General features: G+C 35.4%; 1 protein-coding gene across 2 annotated transcripts in view; it reads right to left on the reverse strand.

Moving 5' to 3' along the window:
- Positions 1 to 27,037, reverse strand: part of IMMP1L (inner mitochondrial membrane peptidase subunit 1) — a 76,517-nt gene that overhangs the window by 37,085 nt on the left and 12,395 nt on the right. For both annotated transcript variants that reach the window (XM_055142559.1, XM_055142560.1), the window contains exon 2: positions 20,780 to 20,895. The gene's annotated coding sequence lies outside the window, so the exon portion shown is untranslated. The remainder of the gene's footprint in view (positions 1 to 20,779; positions 20,896 to 27,037) is intronic.

Consider the following 27,037-nt stretch of genomic DNA (forward strand, 5'->3'; position numbering starts at 1 on the left):
CCCACCACAGTGCTCCCATTCCTCTGTGTTTGTTTGTAGCTTCTTTCTTAATGTTCTGTTGACTTGTATATATTGTTTTTCTCTTCTCCTTGAGTCCTTTGCATAGTTTATTCAGAGCCATGTCCTTTTGTATGGACACGGGAAGACAGCAAATGCTATGCTTTTGTAACCTGGGAGTCATTTGACTCTACATGATAGTTTCCTCCTGGGCATCTGTTCTCTCGACCTAAGCCTCAGCTGCCCTTACTTCCTAGCACCCCCAAAAGCAGGATCCCGACGAGGGATGGGACAGACCCAGGGCAGTGGTGAGCTGTGTGCTACCCTGGCATCGAGATGGGCCTGGCCAAAGTGCCTAATGCTTAACTATAAGTTAAGAGCTTGTTCATGGACAAATGCTGTCATGATCCAAACAGTAATAACTAGATTTGGACCCTGATGTAGGATTAGGAATGATTAATCTGGCCTGGGTGCTGTAGTCTGAGTCTGTGGCAAGATGTTGCCAGGAGAGCTGCCTTGCAAGCCGCAATGTATCTCTTGCTTTGTCCATACACAAATAACTAGTATTCAGATGTGAATAAGTTCTTGGACTAAGGAAAGGAGAAAAACCTTAAGAGGTATTTTACCTGCTGGCAGTCAGGAAGGGATTTGGAATGCCTGGCCCTCAGGAAGGGCTTTCTTATGTTGATTTTGCTACCTGGTTGTGTATAGCCTAGAGGGCAAGGTGAGGAGAGACAAGTAGTGGGAGAGACTAGTGAAGGGGCTGGATCCAGGGCTGCAGTAGATCCAGAGGGGATGGAGCTAGGAGGGCGGGAGATGAGAAAGATGGAAGATTGAATAAACAGTAACTAATCAGCAACCAGATTGGTCCTTGTTCTTCCTTTGCCTGTCCTTGGCCAATGGTCGTCCCGATCCAGCCCCTTCACTAGTTCCAGAGTACCGAAAGCGGGCCATGAGACAGCTGTCCGGAGAGACCACGAGTGCACATACCTGTCGGCGTGCCTTAGTTTTTTACAGTAGAGAACCAATCCCTTTAAGGTAAACTTATGTACTTTATCAGATAATATAAAAGATAAGGGGGAAAAATGAAGAGATGCTTAAAATTCTGATTGTACCACATAATGCTGGATAAAAAAACGTAATCTTCCCCCAAAATTATTTGCAATAAAATTCTTTATGATAAAATTCCTAATGGGGCAATATTGATAACTACTTTCAACAAATCTACACTACATAAAGATCTCTTTATACAATACAAAGTTAGAATACACTATCTGCAGGTATTCAAAATGACTTTGTCCAACAGGCACAAAAAAATCCTGAAATACCAACCAAAATAACAGCCACAAAGAGACAAATTATCTCTTACTATGTGCTGGGCACAATTCTCATTACATATATTAACTCTGTTAATAGTACACCACCCTATGAGAACTTAGGCATCTCATTTTATAGAGAAACTGAGAAACCAAGATGTTAAGGAAATACAACCACACTATGATATACAGTAAATAAAGAATTAAAATGGAGAAGTTGGTCTAATGCACACCAGTTCAGACTATACTGCCTCTCCATTAAAATGAAAGAAAGTTGCTAGAAACTCATGAAAGAGTTTGACTAGTGTTAAAAAAAAAAAAACAGGTAAAAAGAGTAAAACGAACTCTTAAAGCTGAAAAGAACTAGATTTTTCTATCCTTAGAAATTCTGGAGAACAGGTATGCAGTGATAAGACTCTAATTTACATCTGAGTATCAAAGTAGCCTTAGATTAATATTTTTAAAAGATGGTCACAAAGAAAACAATCCAACTGATTGTTCAGATGTTTGAAAAAAGAAAGCATTTTGTTTTGGGAGGCTGGGGGTGGGAGGACAGAGGGACTGAGGTGGGGTTGTAAAGTGGTGTGTGTGAAGTATCTGTTAACTGAGATTATGGGGATACAGAAATGTCCTCATTTTAAACTATAAGCATCCAAGCAAAAAAGTGACTCGTATCTTTTTTTGTTGTTGTTTTCAATAATAGGGGGTGTTAATGAACACACCACCATTGAAAAAAGTACTCATAAGAAACAATGAGAAAGGCTGGAGCAATAGTACAGCGGGTAGGGCGTTTGTCTTGCATGTGGCCAACCCGGGTTCGATATCCAGCACCCCATATGGTCCTCTGAGCACCGCCAGGAGTAATTCCTGAGTGCGGAGCCAGGAGTAACCCCTGTGCATGGTCAGGTGTGACCCAAAAAGCAAAAAAAAAAAAAAAAAAAAAAGGAAACAATGAGAAGTAGATGTGAAACAGAAGTGAAATCTTAACACTTTAATTCTGTTAAACTACCTTTACTTGGAAAAGAAAGAACTGTAGATTTAACGACATTCCTAAGACTTCTGTGATTTCTCAAATTCAAAAATACGTATAAAATACTTTTCCCCATGTAATGAAAATTATATAACATTATTGAAAGATTTTCAGACCCTGAATGAAAGTAACTGTGACAAGTAGAGAATAAAAACCCATTACAGAAGATGCTGAGTGGCATTATAGTACCCTGTTCAATAGCTAAATAATTCACTCTTATACAGCAGCCTCTATATCAAAGTAACGTAAATTCTGGTTTTATCAAAATCATTCTCGGGACTGTTTACAAATTGTTCAAACCTATGATGCTAAATATACTGTTAAGACTTGTGCAGCACATACTTTTTTCTTATTCTCTAGACTGAAAATTTAAGGAGTTCAGATTTCCATAATCTATGAAGATATTATTTAAACCATTCAATCCTACAGAAAATAAAATTACCATCATTTGAAGATTCAAAAATAGAAAATGTAGACTGCCTTTATCTGACTACAGCATCAAAAATAATCCAAATAAACCTAATTTATTATTTTTTTTGAATAGTAACTTAATAAGTGGGTAATTCTTGAATACATTCAAATACAGCCAGATTCAACCATTTTCCTTGTCCATCTTGATAATATTGGTATTAACATGATTGAACAAGACCGTTTGTTCCGCAAGTATAGGCTGCCTACCCAAACTTCACTAAAAATAAACCTAATTTAAACTACAAATTCCCAGGCTTCCACCATTTACTAATTAATGTAAATGGAAGCAAGCCTGTAGAATCTGTAGTTTAAATAAGCTCCCAGGAAAAAAGTCCCATAAAGAACTTTGTACTGTCATTTGAGACCACTGAGATCTACACTATATTTTCAGAAATGACAAAATGCAACCACTTGTTATTTTTAAACTGAATGTGAATGCCAAGATAATCCCATTTTTTAAAATGAATTTAATGTTTTCTGAAATATCCAAAACTAAATTTCATTTTGTGTTTATAAAACATAAGTAGTTCTATACTTTTCATACACCAAAGTACCAGCTTCCAGGCAATGAAACACCAAAACCACCCATTCATCCACCAGTAATCCCCTAAAGGCTATATGATCCATCTATTTCTAAACAATATACAAGTTGTACAAGCAATAGTTGAAGGGTACTCATTCAAATGGAAGAGATATCATTTAGCATTATCACAGACAGCTGTCTCTATGCAAGCCTACATTTCATGACGTATGGATCTTTAGAGAAACATTAAGCTTCAAAATTATCAAATAGAAAAAGAAGTTTATTAACTCTTAAATGATTAAAAATGAACATTAAGTTTCAAAGTTACCAAAAGGAAAAATAGTTAAACTCTTAAATGATTAAAAATGTCATGGTCATCTTGCTCTTTTGTTATACCTAACATTCATTTTTTTTTTTCAGTTTCTGCTCATTTTTCTCACCCTATATCCCTTTCTCTTATTTCCAGAAATAGTCTCTTAATTCTTAACATCATCTTGAGCCACGTATACAATAAATTAAATCACTAGGTTAGATAGTACAGCTGAGAGAAATTTCCTATGTTCCAATAAGGCATAAAATTCAAGTAACCTAGGATGAATCAATAAAGAGTATAATTGAAATGAGCTTATATATGTAAAATGACTTTAATTTAAGATTAGCATATTTGGGCTTTCTAGAAGGAAACTGTCATCTCTAAATAAAATGATGCCTCTGATGGAGAGCAAAAGTATCTCAAGAGTTATCCAGCAAATAGATAAGGAGGAAAGAAAAATTGTGATCATGTTTAATAAGTGATTTGTGATAAGTTTCATTTTAAAATGAAAAACACTTAAAAATGAAATCATACTTAAAAAATTAAATAATATTGTTGACTACCATAGAAAATTACTCCCCAAACTAGACCATCCAGAAAATACACATGAAGGTACACATGAATCAGATATTTCCCAATTAGAATATAAGTAATTATATTATGAGAATAAGAAAAATATTTTAGTCATTTATTTCATAGACATATTTTTATGTGATAGTATAACTATTTAAAAACTTTTCAAATAGTAAAAATGCAAAGAGGAATAGAAAGAAGTGCTACTGTCTACAGCTTTGTAGAAATACTGCTAAAGTAGATATACTCTCACGTTTATTACAACAGTATGACGACAAATGAAGAAATACATTTTATAACCAATACCTTAGAACCAATTAAACCAAGATACATTGAGAATGACAAGTCTGCTCTATAGGTTTGACTGAAGGACTCTATGTGAATTTATTACATTTACTTACTTATGTTTCTAAAAAGGTCTGATACAGAGGAAAAATAATGTGTACTATATGTAAACAGAGGCTACAAGTAAATCACTATATCATGCTTAAAGGATAAATATATTTTAATTATTCCTATAATTTCAAAAACAGTCACCTATATATCTAGTTAAGATTTTCAAAAGTACTGAGATGAAGGTTTTTCCTACTTTTTAAACATAATGCTTCTAAGTAAAAGGACATAAGATGAAATCAAGTTCTATGAATAAATATTTTAAAAGTAAGCACTCTGGAATCATAATACTGACAACACTAATTATCTTTTCTAGTCTTGGCAGTTATGTTGCATACTGTTTGGGTGACTGATGGGATAATTTCACTTCATTTTCTCTCAGTTTATTCTGGACTGTGTAAGAGAAGAATATTAAAACAATTAACACCTCTAAACAAAGTCCTATAAAGTTTTAAGTTGAAATACAATGCCTTAAAAATCTCAATTAATTAATACATAATTTTATACCAAATAACTAAATCCCAATTTTCTAAAGAAAAAGTTTAACAAAGAAGTCCTGATTTTAAAAAATAAGCCATCCAGTATTAATGTTAACCATTTCAGGGCTCAGATAGACTAAATACTCCCACAGCTCTTTTTTTTATCAGTCATTTGAATTAATATTACCTTAATTTCCAAAAACTGAACATATTTATATCAAATGCCCTATTCACTAAAAATATAACCAGTAAAAAATGAAGTGGTCATAAACAGGTAAAATGCATAAGAAAATAAGTAATTCCAATTTCTATACCCATCGGCATTTTGACTGAACTATTGATAATGGCCTTAAATCCAAAATAATACATACATTCTTAGTATTAATCTCACATATAAATCTCTTACCAACAGCAATACTTTATGCTATTAAACTGAACAAAGTATTTAAAAATATTAATTTTCTATTTAAACATTTTAACAAATTTTAATTCATACAGTATTTTATAATTTAACTTGTTACATATATGTATGTGGCTCATAAGAATATATTTTAAATAACTGATAAAAATAATATTCTTTGCCTTTGATCACCTGAATTTTTTTGTTGTTGTTTATAAAATTAATCACAGCAGAATAGAAAGTGCTTTGAGCTTCATGAATGACATCCAAGAGATGGGAAAGGATTAGATCTCAGTTGCTGCCAGTTATAGCGCCAGGTGGCTTTTTCTGCAGTGAAGGTGTTACCGATAATCCCATTACACTGGTACTAAATCTTGCAGACATCAAAATTATCACCAAGGTTCCTTTTCATCCCATCCTTTCCAAGTGACTGGAAGTCGCTTCACCTGAAAGAAGTCAAATCCACATGCAGCTGCTGTTTTAGCAGACAGCAAACTCCCTGAGAATGCCAGTCGTGATTCAATTTTGCTGTGCTGGTGGCCCCCTATTCCCTGTCCAATAATACATCTGTTAAAAAATCCTACAGCTACAAATCAAGTTTAATCCTACCAGGGACCTCATGTTGGTCTTGTCTTCCAAAAAGGCAGCAGGTTCTGCTGTCTATCTCTGCTAGTGTCTGGGGAATACCCTTTAAATCCCAGCCCTACTTAGAAGAATAAGCTAAGGATCACAAAACATGACCTCAAAAACCCTGATATGACTATATTCTGACCCAGAGGCATTCATTCTAGGTGAAGATTAGAACTTTGCATAATAAGATTACACAGCAAGTGAATGATATCAAGGGACTATCCATATGCAGCCGCCTGGTTTTCTATAGACAGCCTGTGCTCTGCAATATGCAGTGCAGACGAAAAAGAGCTTGGTCTTTCTAGCTGAAATAAAATAGATTCACATAAATTAGTTGGCCATTTCCAGATTCCTAAATCCCCTATTACATCTTTTATTGACAGCTCCTGTGAGGATAGCACAAATGTTATTCCTTTTTATTCTGTGCTTCTATAACAATCATGCTCTATAATTGAAATGTACATAGATTATGTCTCAAAATTAACATCTTGTTTGCTGTAATCTTGGATTACAATTGACTGTGTACATAATAAAATTAGGAAATCAATGGATGGATTTATCATTTCCAAGTAACTAGAGGTATTGCTTAAAGAATAGTTTACATTTTGTGCCAACACTTTAGATGCAGAAGTCATAGACAGAAGTCAATAAAAATTAAAATGAGTAAAAGAGTACAAAGGCACTAGCCCATATCTGAAAAACTCAGAGCTCTCATGAACATGATTTTTTCTCCCCTCTAAACTATACTTGAGCAAGGTCAATTACACCCGGATGATCTCTACTTTCTATAAAGTAGCTACTGTAGCAGTATTTTATATAAACATTTCCATCAATTTAAAATATCTGTACATACTCAGATGAATAGCAATTCCAGGTTTTTTATTTCCATTGTATATTTTAAGTACTTAGACTTCTTATATTTCAATACAGTGTTTTAAGAATGTAAAGAATCCTAGAGACACAAGAGAAACAACAATCCATATACAGATTTTTTTCTTTCCAAAAATCTTGGGCTATACTAGTTCTAAGAAAGTTATCAGAAGTTATATTCATTCACATAACACCCCTCAAAGAAAATCTAAGAATTATAGAGGAGTTCTCAGAATTATTTAGGGAAACAAATGGGATTTCTGTAATATAACCAGCTTGGTGGTATACATGAAATACGAGTTATTTGACAATTTTGATTTGTCTGCAATTGTTGAGGAACATACCACATTCATTACATTAGCAATCATCTCCTTAAGATCATTTAGGAGTCAGGTGACAAAATTTTAATTTGTATATCAGTCAGACATATACCAATTATCAGTGGAAGTTATAAGAAAAATGACAATTTCTACTGCACAAACAGGAATCTTCTGTGCTCTAATCAGGATATTATTAGAAAAATAAGGGACACAAAAAAATCACACATTTCTGATGTTATATTTACATGTAGTACTTTAGGGCTGCATTGTCCAGTAGGATATTTCTAGTGATATGTGACTTTTGGGCACTTAAAACATGGCTAGAAAATTCAAGAAGTATCATAAGCATAAAGCAATCACTGGAATTTGAAGGCAGTAAAAAAAAATATGTTTACTGCATTCTGAAAAGTTAATATTTTGAATAGTATACTAAATAAAATACATATGATTCACATTACATTCTAATAAACAGTATTGCTTTAGATGATCATACATTTCAAATGAAATATTTCCAAACTATTATATATTTTACAAATAATAAGAATACTAAAGCAGAAGTCATTATGAAACAACACTGCAGTGTTGTTTTTGATAAACAAACTTAGTAAAGAAAGTTGAAAATGGTGTCATTTTTAACTATTTCACATTACTGGCTTAAAGAGAAGTGAAAGAAAACAAAGTATCTGCGAAACTACTGAGTATCACATACCAAAAATGAATGATGTTTTACAATACAAAATTGATTTATTCCAGCAAATATCGGATATTAGGGAAAAATGCACTTTGGGAAATTCAGAAAAGAGTATATACCTCTGTGCATCACCACTCATTGAGTCAAACAGATAGCAACTACATAACACATGTCTGAATCCTTAAAGGGCCATGATATTTTTTCCTGCTAAGGTGCTATGCAATTATCTATATTCAATGTTAATACACCATATAACAGAGATTTGAAGCATTTAACGTTTTTTCAGAATTTTATTAAAACCTAAAATGTTAATTTTGTTAATAAGGAATCCTACATTATTCTACATGTCTATCAATTTATGAATGTAAGAAAGGTCCATTTAAAAAGTTTTTTAAAATATTATGGAAAAAACAATAAATAACTAAACTATAAAACATAACCTAATTCCAAAAAGTTAATGAATGATTTAGCATGACCACAGACATTTGATTTATACAATAAAAACACAAAGTCTATCTGTGTCACACCTTGGAACACTATAAAATATGTAACGTATTAATTCATTTAAAAGTTGCATTTTTATAGTGAGAGCTTTAAAAAAATTGCCGAAGGTATTAAAAGTAAAACAGAAATGTATCAATAAATAAGTTCTAAATTAATTTCTTATCACATAGCTATGCTTTTTTTTTCAGCTTTCTGTAATTACATAAATTTATTTCTATTCTGGTTACTTGTATCACAGAGACACACAAATATACACACATATTAAAGAAAACAAAATAACAGCAATAAAATAAACTTTCTAACAATCAATAGATGAGTGCAATGATATTCAGTCTAAGTTAATCCCCAGACATCCAAATTCATGAATAAAAATTCATCAGTTTTAAATACACTGAGCCTATTAAGCAAGAACAAAAGCATATGCACAAAAGAGCTTTTAATATATTTCAAAGCCCACAAGAGCCATGGTCTCATTAAAATTATAAATTACACAAACATGGAATGAAGATTCAAACTGCAGTGCAGCTAAGCAGATTACAGAAAACCCCGCGTTCCATATGATAACACACCATGGCCCTCCCAGATGGGGGCTTGGAACAAAAAGGCCATCACCACAGCTAGGGAAAACCTCCTTGTGATCTCTGGTTTCTGTTCAGCAGATGACAGCCAAATAATATGTTGATTATTCTGTTTGTGCTGCTAAGCTTGTAAGATGGAATAAAAGCGATATGATCTATTGTGAACTCAATGCTAATGTGTTGCTCCACTCATAAATAATATACTGAATTTATTTTGAAACCACCTTTTATCTGAATTTCAGTTTTTAAATGCATGAATTAAAATAAAAGCCAAGATAAAATAATATTTAATTTGAAGCTTTAAACTAAAATAATGTAGTTTGCAAGTGAAAATATCTAAGTGCTTAGCTAAGAGTCAAGTACAAGTGAAAAATATCTAAGTGCTTTTCTAAAAGTCAAGTACAATCACCTTTAATTTCAGCACTGTGATCAGAGACAAAACGCATTTTTAAAGAGGCAATTACTCTCATTATGAAATATAAATGGAAAATACAAAAGTCATAAAGTTAATATTATGACAGATAGAATTAATAACTATATAAAATACCTTTCTTCACTATAAACAGAACATAGTAAAAATATATTTTAAGTATTTATGACTAATAAAAAGTATGGTGGTTCTATAAATGTTCGTAACTTGTGCACAAAAGGATCTCAAAAGAAATCCTACTTGAAATCAATTTTAAAAATGCTTAAAAATAATTTGTAAATATAGTAACAAATCATTGTATTGTTTTGTTGGCTATAGAAGTTAATTTTTCCCCTCACTTGAGGGGAAAATGAACTATACTATGCTTTAAGAAAGTGAACTAAACTCAAATGACATTATTGGGACTTTGTTTATAAACATCTCACAAAATTCTGTTTCATGGATAAACATTTTTATGAATACTAACAATGTTAAAATTATTAAAAACCATAAAATTTACTTTTCTGGTTCTAGAAATTTTCTCCTGAATTGGTTCTCCTTAAAGGAAAACAAATAAGGCAGCACATTAAAGCTGCAGGTAAGGTAAACATAGGTAAGTATACTGTTCTCTCAAATGGATACTTTCTATGAGCACATAATTACCGTCACTAACCAATGTCCACCTCTTTCCTCTGTTGATAAATACAAGTTGCATCTTAAAAGCATAGGTAAATTGTCAAACATGAAAATATAGATCAAAATTACAAATAAGAAATGGAAAGCAATGACACTTTCAGGAAAAAATTAACATAACAGAAAATTCTTGTGGATGACAAATACCTCTTAAATAAGATATAAAAGCACTGAACAAACACAATTATTTTAAAGGTACAATCTTCTGTTCATCAAAAACTCTTATTAATCCACTGAAAAAGCAAACCTCAGAACGTAAAAATGTTTGCAATATCCATATTCAGTAGAGGTCTCCTATATCTCCTATTTTGAAAATTAAAAGAATTATGTATCAAGTTAAAAGATAGTCAACAGAAAAGAGGACGAAAATCTGTCTTTAAAAAAATAAATAACCAAAAAGTATTCAAATGGAAAAGTACACCACTTTACTATCAACAGGGAACTAGAGGCAAACCGGTATGGCTTACTACTATATGCCCACCAGAATTTGGAAAATGAAAAAAAAAAAAAGGGAAAAAAATTGTTGGCTAAAACATGGACCACCTAGAACTCTCATATGAGTGTAATCCAGATTAGAAAATTGGCAGAGTTGATAAAAGTCCAATTTACAAATTAGAGAATTTACAATAAGATCTTTAATAATTCAGTATGTGCTCTTATTTATATCCTCAGAAGGATTAAATATGTACATAAATATACTGAGACATAGATTAGAACACTTATAGTAGCTTCAGGTAAAATCTGCCCACATTTCTGTATTAGTACTTCAAAGGATAAATAATAGGTCATAGTCATATAATCAAATGCATCAATAAATTTCAATAAAATATAACTGCATGTGACAACGTGGATACTCTCAAGAAGCAATGTTGAGCATTAAAAATAGAAATACAAAATCATACAAAAACAAACCTATATTATAAAAATTCAGGGCAGTAGTTATCCCTGGGAGTGGGGGAAGAGGGATTAGGGAAAAGGGTGACCAGCAAGGATCATAAAATTAACATCTAAAATGTTGATAATGTTCTTTTTCTTAATTTACATGCTGTTAGTCTTAGTTTTGTAACCCAAGGCCAAATTTATTTGCATTCTTCTTCTTATTTGCATGGTTTATTTAACGTAATGAAAAACTTATAAAATTATCTAAACATGTACATAAATACGTATTTCTTTTGCTTCTTCCTCTTAAAAGACAGCATAAGGGACCAGATAGTTCACACACTTGTACTGCATGTGGCTGACTCTAGTTTGAGACGATACCACACTAGGTCCCCCAAGTCCTGCCAGGGGTGGTCCCTGAAGACAGAGCCAGGAGTAAGCCCTGACCACCTAAAGATATGGCCTGTGGCCCAAAACCAAAACAAAACAAATAGATTAAATGAAAAAACAGTTTCATATATTTTGGTTTTTTTTTTTCTTTTTTTGGGTCTCACTGAGCAATGCACAGGGGTTATTCCTGGCTCTGCACTCAGGAATTACCCCTGGCGGTGCTCAGGGGACCATATAGGATGCTGGGAATCGAACTCGGGTCGGCTGCGTGCAAGGCAAATGCCCTACCCGCTGTACTATTGCTCCAGCCCCAAGTTTCATAGATTTTGGCCTTGCATTGCAAAACTCAAATTAACAAGAAGTAGGTTGAGGAATAAAGAGGCAGACTAGAGATAACATGGGGAGAGTAATAAGTCTTAGGCACCTTTGGTGGTGGTGGAGTCAAATTATTTTGTATATTAACACCAAAATCTTTGACACCATGTAACCATGTCACCTAAAGTATCACAAAAATAAATAATAATAATTTTACAAATGGAAAAAGTTTGATAGAGCAAGAGAGGTAGCTCAACGGGATAGAATACATACTCTCCTAGCAGAAGGTCCACGTTCTGTTCAATTTCCAGTAGTATATGGCACGCTGAGAACCACCAGGAATGACCTTTGACCCAAGCACTGCTAGTTGTGACCACCCACAAAAGCAAAATAAAACAAACAAAACAGATAATTTTACACAAAAATATATTCATACAGACAAAAACACAGAACAAACTATGCTTTTCTCTCATATATATGCTTTTCTCATATACATATATATTAGCACTGTAGCACTGTCATCCTGTCCATCGATTTGCTCGAGCGGGCACCAGTAACAGCTCCATTGTGAGACTTGTAGTATTACTGTTTTGGGCACATCAAATACACCACGGGGACCTTTGCCAGGCTCTGCTGTGCAGGTGGGATACTCTCGGTAGCTTGCTGGGCTCTCTGAGAGGGATGGAGGAATTGAACACGGGTCAGCCGCATGCGAAGCAAACACCCTAGCCGCTGTGCTATCACTCCAGTCCATACATTTATATTTCATAAATAAAATCCAAAAATGACGTACTGAAAGTACGTAAAGGAACAAACACAATAATCTCTCAATATCTGCATTGCAAGCCATAATGCCCTAAAGGAGGGAGAAAAGGAAAGTGCCTGCCACAGAAACAGGCTAGGGCAATGTATGTGTGTGGGGGTGGGGGGGGGGGCGAGGGGGAGGTAAGGGAAACCGGGGACACACTGGTGGTGGAAATGTACCACTGGGATGGGTATTGGAAGATTGTATGACTGAAATCTGACCATGAACAGCTTTGAACTGTGTGTCTCATGGTGATTCAATTAAAAAAAATAAATATAAAAACTAAAAGTCTTCTGGACTTCTGTTTATGAAGCAAATTTTCTTCTCTACGTTAATCATAATAATACAGCAAGACACAATCATGAAAGACAAATTTCTGAGCATCCCACATTAAACTTCTCCCAGCCACTCTTCAAGAGGACAAGTTCAGAAAAATTCACAGACAGCTAGATAGAGTACTCACTTACTACTGCTCTGCTTTATTCACCCCTCTTGGATTCCCTGTTCACCATCAATGGCTCTACTGTCAAGATTATAGGTTTAGGGATTTCAACCTAAGAATTTGAATCTTTATACTCTGTGAAACTCTGAATTTTAGAGATTTCAAATTTTGGTATTTGGGCAATAGGGTCTATGTGTTTGAGAATATGATCCAGTTCATTTTCTCCCATTTACCAATGTATAGTATTTTTGGAAACATCTATTTGGCTTTTGTGCCAGAAGTAACGTTGCTGGTGTAAATTGATAGAGTAAAGTCACTCTTCTCTCTAAAATTGTTTATAAGGCAACTCTCAAAACTGTTTTCATTGCAGTACACTACAAGAAGCTCCTTATTTTTTTATAATTAGTAAATTTATTATTAGAGGGGCAACACCCAGCAGTGCTCAGGGCTTACTCCTGGATCTGTGCTCAGGGATCACTCTTAGTTGAGAGTCAGAGAAGCATACAGGGTGCCAGGGGTTGAACCTAGGACAGACATGTAAAAGGCATATATGGGCATAAAAAATATGTAAAAGGGATAAAAGGCTTTATCCTCTGTACTCTTTCTGGCCCCAAAGCTCCTTTCAGAGGACCACAGACAATGAAGTCAAAAAGATACAAATGAAATTACACCAAATCAAATAAGCTCTGCATAGGGGCCAGAGTGATAATAGAGAAGTAGGGAGTTTGCCTAACATGATGGTAGAGCAGCAGGGGGTATGCCTAACATGATGGTAGAGCAGCAGGGGGTAAGCCTAACATGATGGTAGAGCAGCAGGGGGTATGCCTAACATGATGGTAGAGCAGCAGGGGTCTGCCTAACATGATGGTAGAGCAGAAGGGGATATGCCTAACATGATAGTAAGAGCAGCAGGGGGTATGCCTAACATGATGGTAGAGCAGCAGGGGGTATGCCTAACATGATGGCAGAGCAGCAGGGGGTATGCCTAACATGATGGTAGAGCAGCAGGGGGTATGCCTAACATGATGGTAGAGCAGCAGGGGATATGCCTAACATGATGGTAGAGCAGCAGGGGGTATGCCTAACAGGATGGTAGAGCAGCAGGGGGTATGCCTAACATGATGGTAGAGCAGCAGGGGTCTGCCTAACATGACAGTAAGAGCAGTAGGGGGAATGCCTAACATGCAGCCAACTCAGGTCAATCTCCAATATCTCACTGACCCCTGAGTCTGCCAGAAGTGATCCCTAAGTGCAGAGCCAGGAGTAAACACTGAGTACAGCCAGGTGTGGCTCAACCCTCCCCCCCATATGCACAACCCCCAAAGCTCTGAACAGCAAATGAAAATCAAGCTATAGTAAAAAGACAACATACTGAATAGAAGAAAACATTTCCACAATACATCTGGTAAAGGGTTTATAAGACTTATACAGTGTTCACAAAATCAATAATGAAAAGCCTTAACAATCCCATCCTAAAATATAAGGAGAGGAGATGAACAGATACATTCCTAGAGAAGACATACAGATGACCAGTAGCATATGAAAAAGTGCTCATACTCACTCACAATTAGGGAAATGCAAATCAAAATGACACTGAGAAATCATCTCACACCAGTGAGAATGGCATATATTAAAAAGTCTGGAAGCAGCCAGTGTTGGCAGGTTTGTGATGAGAAAGGAACCCCCATCCACTGTTGGTGGGAATGCCATATGGTCAACCTCTATGGAAAGCAATATGAAGATCTCCCCAAATAATAAGAACATAACTACCATCCTAAGAATTTCCACTTCTTGGCATCTTTCCTCCCACTCTCCCAAACACAAAAGCATTAATTTGGAAGAATATATGCACATCTATATTCATTGCCAAGATCTAGAACAACCCAAATGCCCAACTATGGGTGACTGGATAAAGAAGCTGTGGTATATATACACGATGAACGACAGTGCAACTCTAAGAAAATTACAAAACCATGTTTTTGCTGCAACATGGATGAAACTAAAGGACATCTTGCTGAGTGGTCAGTCAGAAGGATAGATACAGGGATAGATATCTCTCATATGTGGGACTTAAAAGATACACAGTAAGATAGCAACAGAGGGCAAAGGCAATGCAATAGTAACTGATCCACAGAACTGATATGGGGTTGGGCTGGGGGCTGGGGGGACAGGTTGAAGGGGAGGAGTCTTCAAGACATTGGGGGAGGAAAGTGGGTACACTGGTGATGGGTGTGATGTTGGAATTATGTATATGAAAAACCATCATTTACTGTACTTCAAATTACAGTACCCCAATTAAAAAATAAATGCAAACAAAAAACCCAATACAGAAATTCATAACAGTATCTAATGTGATAGGAGAGCAATGGTCTATTTTCCATCCCAATATTTCCTGACATATAAAAACAACAAGGTCAGGGAGAAAGCCCAGAAGGCTAAAGTGTATTCTTTGCATACAAAGTACTACATGGTTCCCCAGCATTGCATGGCCCCCAAATACTATCAAGAATGACTTTAAAGAACCAATAGTTGTGTCTCAAATCTAAATCTAGAGTTTTAAAGTCCTTGCTTTTTAAATTTTATGTTCAAAATATTATAACTGGATCAGTAGTCAATTTTTTCCTGTTCTGGGGCCATACCTGCTGGTACTCTGGCAATGCTCCTAATTCAGTGCTCAAGGGTGACTCCTAGCAGTGCTCACAGTACCATGGGGTGCTGGGGATTGGGTTACAATATACAAAATACAAGGTGCATTTCTTCTGAGGCATCTCCCCAGCCTCATAGTTCACTTTTTCTTGGACTTGAGGGTTGAGGAAAGGTGGGGTGCTAAAGATCAAACCCAGGGCTTCATACTTATTCTCTCTGCCTGAGTTACACCACAATACACATTTATTTATTTAGGGGGTCACCTGATAGGGCCCAGGGAATTTGGTGATGCTGGGGAATCAAACTGGGCATCCTTAATACAAAGCATGCACGCTAGCCCTTTGACCTAGATCCCCAACCTCCAATTTACTATTTTATTTTTTTATTTTGGGGCCATACCCAGTGATACTCAGGGTTTACTCCTGGCTGTGCACTCAGGAATCATTCTTCACGGTCTCAGCAAATCATATGGGATGCCTAGGATCGAATCGATGCAAGTTGTGTGCAAGGAAAGTGCCCTACTACTGTGCTAATTCTCCAGCCCCTCACTTTTAAATGAATATTTTCTCAAAGCACTTAAATATTCTCATGAAGTCAAACCTGTTACTTCTCTGTTTTTATTTACAAAACTACAATTTCTAAGTGTTGGTCTTTATAACGACCACTTTCATTAGACAGTGACACCTCATCTGTTACTATTTTTATTTCAATGTTCATCCTATAAAATACCTCATAATTTGAAAATAACTAAGATCCACTGCCCTTCTTATTTTAAATCCTAAGCAAGTTCAGTTTTAATATGACTATAATTGTTATGTAAAAAAATATGTAGATGATTAACTTTTATTCCCCAAGTAAGAAGATTCCAGGATATTTATATAACATTTCAATTATTCAGAAACCACTATGAGGTAATTCAGACTCTTGAAACAAAATGGTTTGCTTAGAGCTAACAAAAGCAATTTCTTTTTTTTTTGTGGGAGTGGTGTTGGGGAGTGGGGCAAAATTTAGGCCACACCCAGTGATTCTCAGGGCTTACACAGGGTTAACTTTTGGTGGACTCAGGACCATATGCAGGGCTAGGGATAGAACTGGGGCTGGAGGTGTACAAGGCTGGAAAGCAAGTGTCCTACCTGCTGTTGTACTATCACTCTGGCCCTCAAAACAAATTCTTAAAAGCTGCCACACACTCTGCCCTTAGTCAGAAGAGGGTATAGAACCATCTATGTCTATATCAAAGAAATATCTAATGTTGAAATGTAAGCACGGAAGTTTGTGTTTGTAAGTCTGTAACTGTACTTCACAGTGATTCACTAATCAAAAAAAATTTTTTTTTTAAAAAAAAATATCTAATGTTAGGAAAATGCAGATTTTAATGTTAGCTTTTTCAAAAATCCACTACCAACTCTTAAAAGAATTAACAAAGGTAAGATAATACCAAACAATAAATTAGCATCCAGAACATAAAAATCTATCAACATAACACAGTTTAGAAGAACATCCCTGTAGAGCATAATGGTCTCTGAGGGAATCATAAATTCTGTGAAATGAATTGTGAAAGCTGTTCACAATGACAACTCCAAGCAATATAAAAACAATGACCCTTAACTCAGTTTATTCTGTTTAATAAAACAGAAGGGAAAATTTAATATTTTAGAAACATTTCAGAAAAATATTCATACAAAACAAATCTTGGCACATAAGAAAATAAGATGCAATTATCCAGAAAATTAACAGATGCAGAATACTATTCATTAATAATACCCCAATGAACGAGGAATTAGTTAAAGTAAAATTTTCCCTCAAAGTGAAAATACACTATGACTGCCTTTTGGAAAAAGGAACTCTGATGAAGTGCAATAATATTTGGGGAGGGTGGGCTTTAAACACCCTGTGCTATTGGGCACTTCTTTAATAGTCAGATACCTGATCAATTATGAAAGTCAGGCAAATTTTCCACCTAAATGGACACACTCATGAAAATGTCCTGATTTCATTTTGCTTTCTTTAACCTGTGATTGCCAAGTAGACAGATTGGTCCAGTTTCTAGACCTTGTTCAAGTGAGTCACTCTAGTCCTCAGTTTCTTTATGAGTAAAAAGGTTATGAAATATGACATGGTAGTAAATAGAGCAAATGTGCTAATAAAAGGGTATATGATATTAGGTGACACACACATATTTATAAATGCACATGTAACTTTTAAACTATCGTAAATGACAAGGGTCATGTAGGAAAAGCATACAATTCTATATGCCAAAAGATTTATAGTGTATATACCACCACAACTATTACCATTCACCACTAGTAAAGTGACTGCCTCTTCCTGTGCCCCACTCACTCCACTTTTCAGGTAATAACCATTTTATTTCAGATTCTGAAGGGTTTTCTTTGTTGTTGTTCAATTTTACTAATTTGCTTTCTTTCTTTATATTCCATGTAACTGAAATGCAGTCATTTCATTTAAAATACATTGTAATCAACTTACTTTAATGTAAAAATCTATGATTTGTGTTACTGAATAAAATATTTTATATGGCATGATATATAAAATAATGTTTGGGGCAATGTTATTTATAGAAGTCAAAACCAGAAAGCACCCAAAATCCATTAACAACAGAAAGGGTGAGTTCTGGAACATGCACTCCAGTGGAATAACACAAAAAAGAACTGAAATAATAAAAACTACATGCAATAATTGTGAATGACTCTTCAAAACATAATGTTCAAATAAAGAGAGAACATACTATTCTAAACAATGGCACTCACCAGCCCTCCCCACAGACACAGACCCTATGCCACCAGGGCCTTAATGGGTGCCTCACAGCTGTGCCAGTATAACCCTAAAGCAGCTGAGCACCAGTCCAAAAGGAATCACCAAGAGGGTCAGAGTCTCCAGACTTAAGCCAGGATCCAATATGAGCTCCAAGTTTGGCGCCAGTGTTTAGATCTCAGCTCTCCCAACCCAGCAACTTTTCCACATTTCTGATCATAAGCTGACACAAATCAGACTGACATCCACCAGGAACTGCTAGACAAGGCACTGGGGACCCTGCTGCTGAGCAAAGTGCTAACACTAGTGCGAGAGGAGAATGGGACCTCAGTGGAGTGAAAGGCCATTTTTCCCTCTTTTGGAAGATGGCACATGCTTGATGGATCTTGGAGTTCAGCAGAGCTGAAGCCCCTGCCAGAACAGTTGTTGTCATGTAGTCTGGGCCAGAAGAAGTCCATGCACAGCAAGGACATTGCCCTCATCATCTTTAATGTATGCAAGCAAACGCCTTCAGACCTCTTTGGCTGCATGAACATCAAAGCTGCACTGTACAGTCAAAACTACACTACACAGGCTCTACTGCATGAGCTGTAATTTCAGGCACTAGGTTCAAAGAAAGTACTCAGGGACTTTCTCCTGTCAGAATAACATGCAGCTACAAATTCATGGCTGGAAAAGTCCCTGGAAATTTCCTCTACCCTATACAATGTAGTAAATGGGGCTAATGATGTAAGAGTGCCGGCAGCAGCAGGAACAACTCCAAACCTGAGAAAAGGTTCTAAGCTTCTATGACTAGTCTCATCCTAAGAAATACGATGTGAAGACAATGAGACCACCAGGCTTGAGGAGCAGCAGACAGTAAGGACAAGATTACTTATTTGCTTTCACCACTGTATTATGACTACATGGTGATACATCCAGATAAGCCTTTCTCCCCCTTCCTGACAAATGCTTACCTTTTTAGACTACTTTCACTTACCCAAAGAGGCTAGACAAGTCTGTACCAGGTGTACTATTATTACATCAAAATTTCCTACAACTACTTCTGTCTTAAAAATTCCCAGTACATTGAAGATAACCTATCTGGTTTTACACTGAAATTTCTACTTCATTATAACCTTCCATGACAAAAAAAAAAAAAAGACACCTCTAAGATAAATATTAAAATGCTTCCCCAAAAGAAGAATACAGATGACCATTACTATTGCTTATAATACACACATAAAAATGATAAAAATTAGAGTTCTGTATAAATACACTAGTATGAAGTCAAAATATTGGTTACCTCTGAAGAATAGGAAAACCATATAAATTATCTATAGGGTGCCTGTAATGATCTATAGTTACATGACTGTTTATACTTACCACTTTTCTGAATATTTATATTTTTTATTCAATAATAAATTGGTATAATTGGTAAATTTACTGAAATGAAATATCCTTAAACAGAAGAAGAGCTTTTCTCTTGCTAAGAGCAATTTTATTTTCTTTCTCTTCTGTTACATCTAGACAATATTGTATGTAGGATGCACTCAAAAAATATTATTTAGTTCAAGAGTTGGAAGAAATAGGTTTTTAACTGTTACACATTTTAAGATAATTTGGAGAGCTTATCTGTACCTATATGCTCTGAGGATTCATAAGAGGACATACATGAAGCCAAACTCAGTGTCACTATGTGTTAAGGATGGTTCATTGTGTGTACTAAAAAAGGGAATTATAGGGTGAATACACAAAACAAACTACCCTCAATGTCCACTGCATAGACTATACCATCAGCGGACTTATTCAAATAGATCTAAATTGTCTAATGTAAATTATATTGCAGTAGTTTTAAGTATTTCCTTAGGAAAAAATAATTTAAATTTGATGTAAGAGATAACTATAAAGATTTTTTTAAATGAACTTACATTACAAATACATCACATACAACATATGAAAAACCCTAAAAGGTCCATCACCTACAAGAATACTTCAGTGAATGATTTTTACAACTTTTTAATACCACCGAACAAAGCTGACATTGAAATTTAAAAGATAATTAGCACTTTTGCCATTATTCACCATGATAATAGAATTGCTTTCGTTACAGATTGTTTTCTGGTGTGTAGTTAAGAAGATGCATGTGTGTGGCGGGGGGAAAATGTGTATGTGTGTGCACGTTCAAATGCCACTGAGAGCTCTCCCCTTACTTGGTCAAGCTAATCAGTTATTTGCCCATTAAGTGCCAATTTTAGTAAACTATGCTATGTCCAGCAGGGAGCAGCATTACGACACTCATAAAACTTATTTTGAACATGAAATCGACAGAAGAAATAAGGAGAAAAAAACCCCACTTACCATAGGTCTGTTCTATAGTACATCCATTTGGGAGGGTGGTTTCATGACTTCCAGGAAAAAAAATCATCTAAAGCATGTTTCAAAGCATGTATGAGTTATCCATGGTTTTAGGATTCCTAAAGTAGGAAATCAGAATTGTATTAGGCAATGGCTTGTCTTAACCATGTTGAATTGAATTAGTATATAATTAAGTGCTTCAAGTGTTAAATGCATATTCTTCTTAATGATTCAATAGGCTTTTGAACATAGATTTTTGATGACACTTTCAATAAAACTATTTTTTAATCCACAATACATGGGTGAAATATTATCAACAACTAAGAGAGCTGGAGTCAAAGATTAAAGGAGCTGATAGCCAGCCACATGCAATTCTGGTATTTCAAATTCTTCTAGAAAACCTCTAGGCAATGGAGGATGTAAAACTCGTTTCTACAGGTCAGCAAGAATACAATATTATTTTAACAATGAAAAGGCAACAGAGGTGCCAGAGAAATAGTACAGCGGGTAGGGTGTTTGCCTTGCATGTGGTGGACCAGGGTTCAGTTCCTGGTACCACATATGGTCCTCCAGAACACCATTAGGAGTGATCTCTGATTAGAGTCAGGAGTATTCCCTGAGGCAATTAGATATGGCCAAATTCAAAGAAACAAATCACAAAAAGCAATAGGGATTCTTTATAATGCTGGTATATCAAGACCTATTAGAAATTTGCTGACTAGGAGAAATGCATAAATTATGAAAAAATTGATCAATTACAAAAGAACAAAGGCAAAATACACTGTTTGATATAACCCTGGCTACAAAGTTTGCCACATATTTAACTGAGAAAACAGTTTAAGCTCCACCTTTATTTAAAATGTTAGTCTGTGGAACAAGGAAAGGCTCTTTAACAAATGATGTTGGCAAAACTGGACAGCTACATGCAAAAAAATGGGCTCGGACCTCTACCTAAGACCATGTACAAAAGTCAGATCAAAATGGATTAAAGACCTCAACATCAGACCAGAATCCATAAGGTACACTGAAGACAAGGTCGGCAAAAACTTTTACGAGATTGAAGCTAAAGGTATCTTCAAAGATGACTTGCCACTGACTGGGCAAGTGGAAACAGATAAATAAATGAGACTATCTTAAAATTAGAAGCTTCTGTACCTCTAAAGAAACAGTGACCAGAATACAAAGACAATTTACAGAATGGGAAAGGATATTCACCCAATACCCATCTGAAAAAGGGTTGATATCAAGGACATACAAGGCACTGACTGATCTCCACAAGAAGAAAACATCCAACCCCATAAGAAAATGGGATGATGAAATGAACAGAAACTTTCTCAAAGAAGAAATCCAAATGGCTAAAAGGCACAGGAGAAAATGCCCTACCTCACTAATCATCAGGAGATGCAGATCAGAACAACAATGAGATATCATCTTACACCACAGAGACTGGCCCACATCCAAAAGAACAAAGGCTATCAGTGTTGGCGTGAATGTGGGGAGAAAGGGACTCTCCTTCACTGCTAGTGGGAATGCTGACTGATTCAGCCCTTTTGGAAAACAGTATGGACGATTCTCAAAAATTTAGAAACTGAGCTCCCATTTGACCCAGCAATAACACTTCTGGGAATATATTCTGGAGAGGGGAAAAAAGTATAGTAGAAATGACATCTGCACTTGTATGCTCATTGTTGCGCTGTTTACAATAGCCAATTTCAGGAAAAAACCCCAAGTGCCCAAGAAGAGATGACTGGTTAAAGAACCTTTGGAACAACTACACAATAGAATACTATGCAGCTGTTAAAAGAGATGAAGTCATGAAATTTGCATATAAGTGGATTAACATGTAAAGTATCATGTTAAGTGAAATGAGTCAGAAAGAGAGGGACAGACACAGAAAGACTGCACTCATCTGTGGAATATAAAGTAACAGAATAGAAAACTAACACCTAAGAATAGCAGAGATAAGGTTCAGGAGGCTTGCCCCACATCTTGGAAGCTGACCTCATGTGCTGTGAGAAAAGGGAGCTCAGACAGAGAAGGGAACACCAAGTAAAGGGAGTTGGGAGGACCCACTCGGGTTGGGAATACAAGCCAAAAGTAGACTACAGATCAAACATGATGGCCACTCAATACTCTACTGCAAACCACAACACCCAAAAGGAGAGAGAGAACTAAAGGGAAAGTCCTGCCATAGAGGCGGGGTGGGAGGAATGGGTTAGAGGTGGTGGGAGGGCTCCTGGGATCATTGGTGGTAGAGAATGGGCACTGATGGAGGGATAGGTACTTGATCATTGTGTAATTGAAATGCAAATATGAAAGTTTGTAAGTATGTAACTGTACCTCACAGTGATTCATGAATAAAATAAATAAATGTTAGTTTGCTTTATTTATTTACATGCAAATGTCTGTATATACACTAAAAACAAAGTTGTATCACTGGAAAATAGCAATATTTACCTTTAAGTATAAAAACAAAAACAAATAATGTATACAATATATAATAGTAAATATCAACATATAGCAGTAGTTTGTATCATTTATTTAAAATTGAATAGTAATATGCAAAACGATTCTTACTTTTTACTTCTGGCAAAATAACAAGAGAAACTTGAGTAAATGGCATCAAGTGCACATGAATACATATATAAGTGTACATAGTACAATGAGTTTAATAACCATTATTTTGAAACTGAAACTCATATATTAATCTTCTGCCCTTTAACATTAACCTATTCATACACTATTTCTAACCTCTGGTTCTTCTTGATATCTTCCTCATTCTATTTCTTCTACTTTTGTTCATTTCACTTTTCTGACTTTATTATTTTTATCAATCTCTTTTCTAAATTCTTTTCTTGAACCCCAAATTTGTTTTACTCAACTGCCTCTCTTTATGGTCCTATCATCTTCTCTTACTGGAGGATCTTTAAAGGTTATATTTTTCTGTAACTACACTGCTTACTTAGATGTGCATATATATGTATATAAGTTTAAGAGGATCTATAAGTATACATATGATAGTCTCACGAAAATGCCAAATACATTAAATAAACCCTTATAAATTGTAAGGCTGAAAAGTAATTCCCATTTAGCACTCTGTACTAATGACAGTATTTGTAAACCATGAAATATTTTTATTTTAAGAACAATATTAATATTTCTTAAAATGTAAATACATTATATAACACTTTTAGTATAATTACATAAAAGGAAATTATACAAGAATAAATAGTATCTCCCAGGGTCCTCAACATTTATGTCTACCTGGAAACTCAGAATATATACCACATTTGAAAAAGTGTATCTGAAAATATTAAGGATCGGGCTGGAGGAATAGGGCATTTGCATTGCACGCGGCCGACCAAGGTTCAATTCCCAGCATCCCGTATGATCTTATGATCTCCTGAGCACCACCAGGGGTAATTTCTGAGTGCATGAGCCAGGAGTAACCCCTGTGCATTGCCGGGTGTGACCCAAAATGCATATAAATATATAAATAAATAAATATATATACATATACACACATACATATATATATCAAGGATCATGGATAATCATTGAAAATTAAGGATTAAGACACACTAGGTAATGTGAGCAGCCCTAAAATCAGAAGACAGACAATGAAACCAAGAGATCAATATGAGCACAGAGTATACAGAGACCGGAGTGATGAGTCTATGACCCAGGGAACATCAAGAAATGCCAGCAACTATCAAAAGATAGAGAAGTGTGGGCAGTTTCATGCTCAGTAGCTCTAGCAGGAGCAAATCCTACCAACACCGTGAGTTTAAAAATTTCTAACACAATTGTGAAAAAAAATTTGCCTTCAGCCACCAGGATTGCAATGACTTGTTACAGAAAACCAAAAATATTAACCTGAAATCACAGGTATAACATGCAACATACAGCAGATAATTATTTGCATAAACTATGTTCATTAAAAGTATACGCATGATTTCCAACCAAAGAAAAACTGCACTGAATGAATTCTATCAAACACTTGAAGAATGTAACACCAAAAAAAAAAAAAAAAGAATGTAACACCAATTCTCAAACTGTTAAAAAAAAAAAAAAGTAGAGCAGGGAATATATTTTTTTTAATTTACTTTATTAAACACCGTGATTTACAAAGCTGTTGTTTCAACAAATACTGTTGTTTCAGGTATTCAGTATTCCATTATTAGTCCCACCACCAATGTGCCCTTCCCTCGATCAATGTCTCTTAGTTTTCTCTTAGTTTGCCTGTTCTGTTAGCAGGCACTAATTAACTTCATATTGTTATTACAACATGTATCTTGCAATGGTGTTGCTAAAATCATAGTCTGAGGATTTACTGAGCTGTTAGATGTGAGCTGGGCCTTCTGTGAGTTCAGTGGGCTTTTACGCAATTTTCCATCTAATTTTCTTATTTCCTCTGGGCTTTCAGCCTGAGTAGGAAATACTTTTTAAATCATTCTATAACACCAGCTTCACTGCGACACTAAAGCCATATAAGGTACTACAAAGCCATATAAGACTACATACAGTCCAATATTCCTTACGAATATTAATGCCATCTATGTTCTCAATTATTTAGCACACTGAATTCAGCAGCATATTAGAAGAATTACATAGCAAGATTCCTAGAATTTAACGATGGTTAAACATATGGAAATCTATGCAATATATCACATTAACACACATGATGAATCTCAACAAATCCAACAAAAAAATCCTTTGACAAAATTCATCACCCTCTTATGAAAAAAAATCTAAGAATATTTTTGCAAATTAAATGAATACTCATTATACTAAAGTAAATAAAGAAAACAAAGCAAGGCTCCCTTAATTCAATAAAGGCCATAAATCAGAGGTAAAAAAAAATTTCACTTTCTCTAAAAAAAATAAATTTAAAAGATCAATGAGAACAAGAGCTGGTTCTCAATTTGAAAGAATAAACAAGACTGACAAACAATTAGCAAGAATCATCAAAAAGGAAAGAGAAAACTCTACTAAGTTAAATCAGAAATGAAAGGGGAGATGTCCCAAAAGAGATCACAGAAATTAAGTGATCATTAAAGATTACTTCAAATACAAGTTGGCAACGATGCAACTTCTGGCAGATATCTCTCTGGACTTAGTTACTAAAATACTAAATTACAGAAACCCAAAACTGAGAGGCCGCTAAGTGTGGTCACTCGACCTCATACCTCTTCATCCTCAGCAATGGAAAACAAATTATCTAATGCTTCCTTTTCAGCAGGTCTGACTTTAGGGGAGAGACTCTCCAAACAATAATAGTGAGTTTTGTTGAAATATTGTATGCAATCAAAGTGAAAGTAAAGTGAAATTTATTAGTTACACAGGCGGGGGGGGGCTTAGGGTGGGGGGGCTAGTGGCGTGGGGGGGTTTGGGGTGTGAGGGGGCGGGGTGGAGCTATACTGGGATTCTTGGTGGTGGAATATGAGCACTGGTGAAGGGATGGGTATTCGAGCATTGTATAACTGAGATTTAAACCTGAAAACTTTGTAACTTTCCACATGGTGACTCAATAAAAAATTAAAAAAAAAAAAGATTACTTCAAAAAAAAAAATGTATGCCACAAAAACTGAAGAATCTAGAAGAAATGGATAGATTTTAGATAACTTATAGTCTTCCATGAAGAGTCATCAAGAGAAAACAGCACACCTGAACAGGTAAATTATTATCAAGGAAATTGAACTGATATTCAAAAGTCTTCCTAAAAACAAAGCACAAGCCCAGATGGGTTTACTAGTGAGTTCTCCAAACTTTTTTTTTTTTTTTTTTTTTAAAGAAAAGCAGACTGCCACCACATGTAGCACTTCATTTGGATGTGTCTGGAGTCTTGGAAGCTGACAACCCCTACGTTCTCCTACAAATGGACCTTGAGAGATTGTTTGGAGGTGCTAGCAGAGGAGCGCAGCTACTCATATACCCTCAACCTACTGGAGACAGGTCTGTCTGTATTTGGGAAAGGTTGCCCTCTTCGATGAGCATGCAGCTTTGGGAGGGATGCACATGGAGTGGTGAGGGAGCAAGGGGACATCCACCTAGACAGCCAGATCAGTTGAATCAACCCTGGTGATCAATGGGGTGACAAATGTCGCAATCAGACTGCCCTCACATCCTTCAAACTTTTAAAGAAAATCTTCTCCCAATACTTTTAAGGCTCTTTGAGAAAGCTGAAGAAACAAAAATCCTCCCAACCATCTTTAATGAGGCAAACATTACCCTGATACAAAAGGAGACACAGACATGACA

This window comes from Sorex araneus, chromosome 6, assembly GCF_027595985.1.
Source record: "Sorex araneus isolate mSorAra2 chromosome 6, mSorAra2.pri, whole genome shotgun sequence".
NCBI lineage: Eukaryota > Metazoa > Chordata > Mammalia > Eulipotyphla > Soricidae > Sorex > Sorex araneus.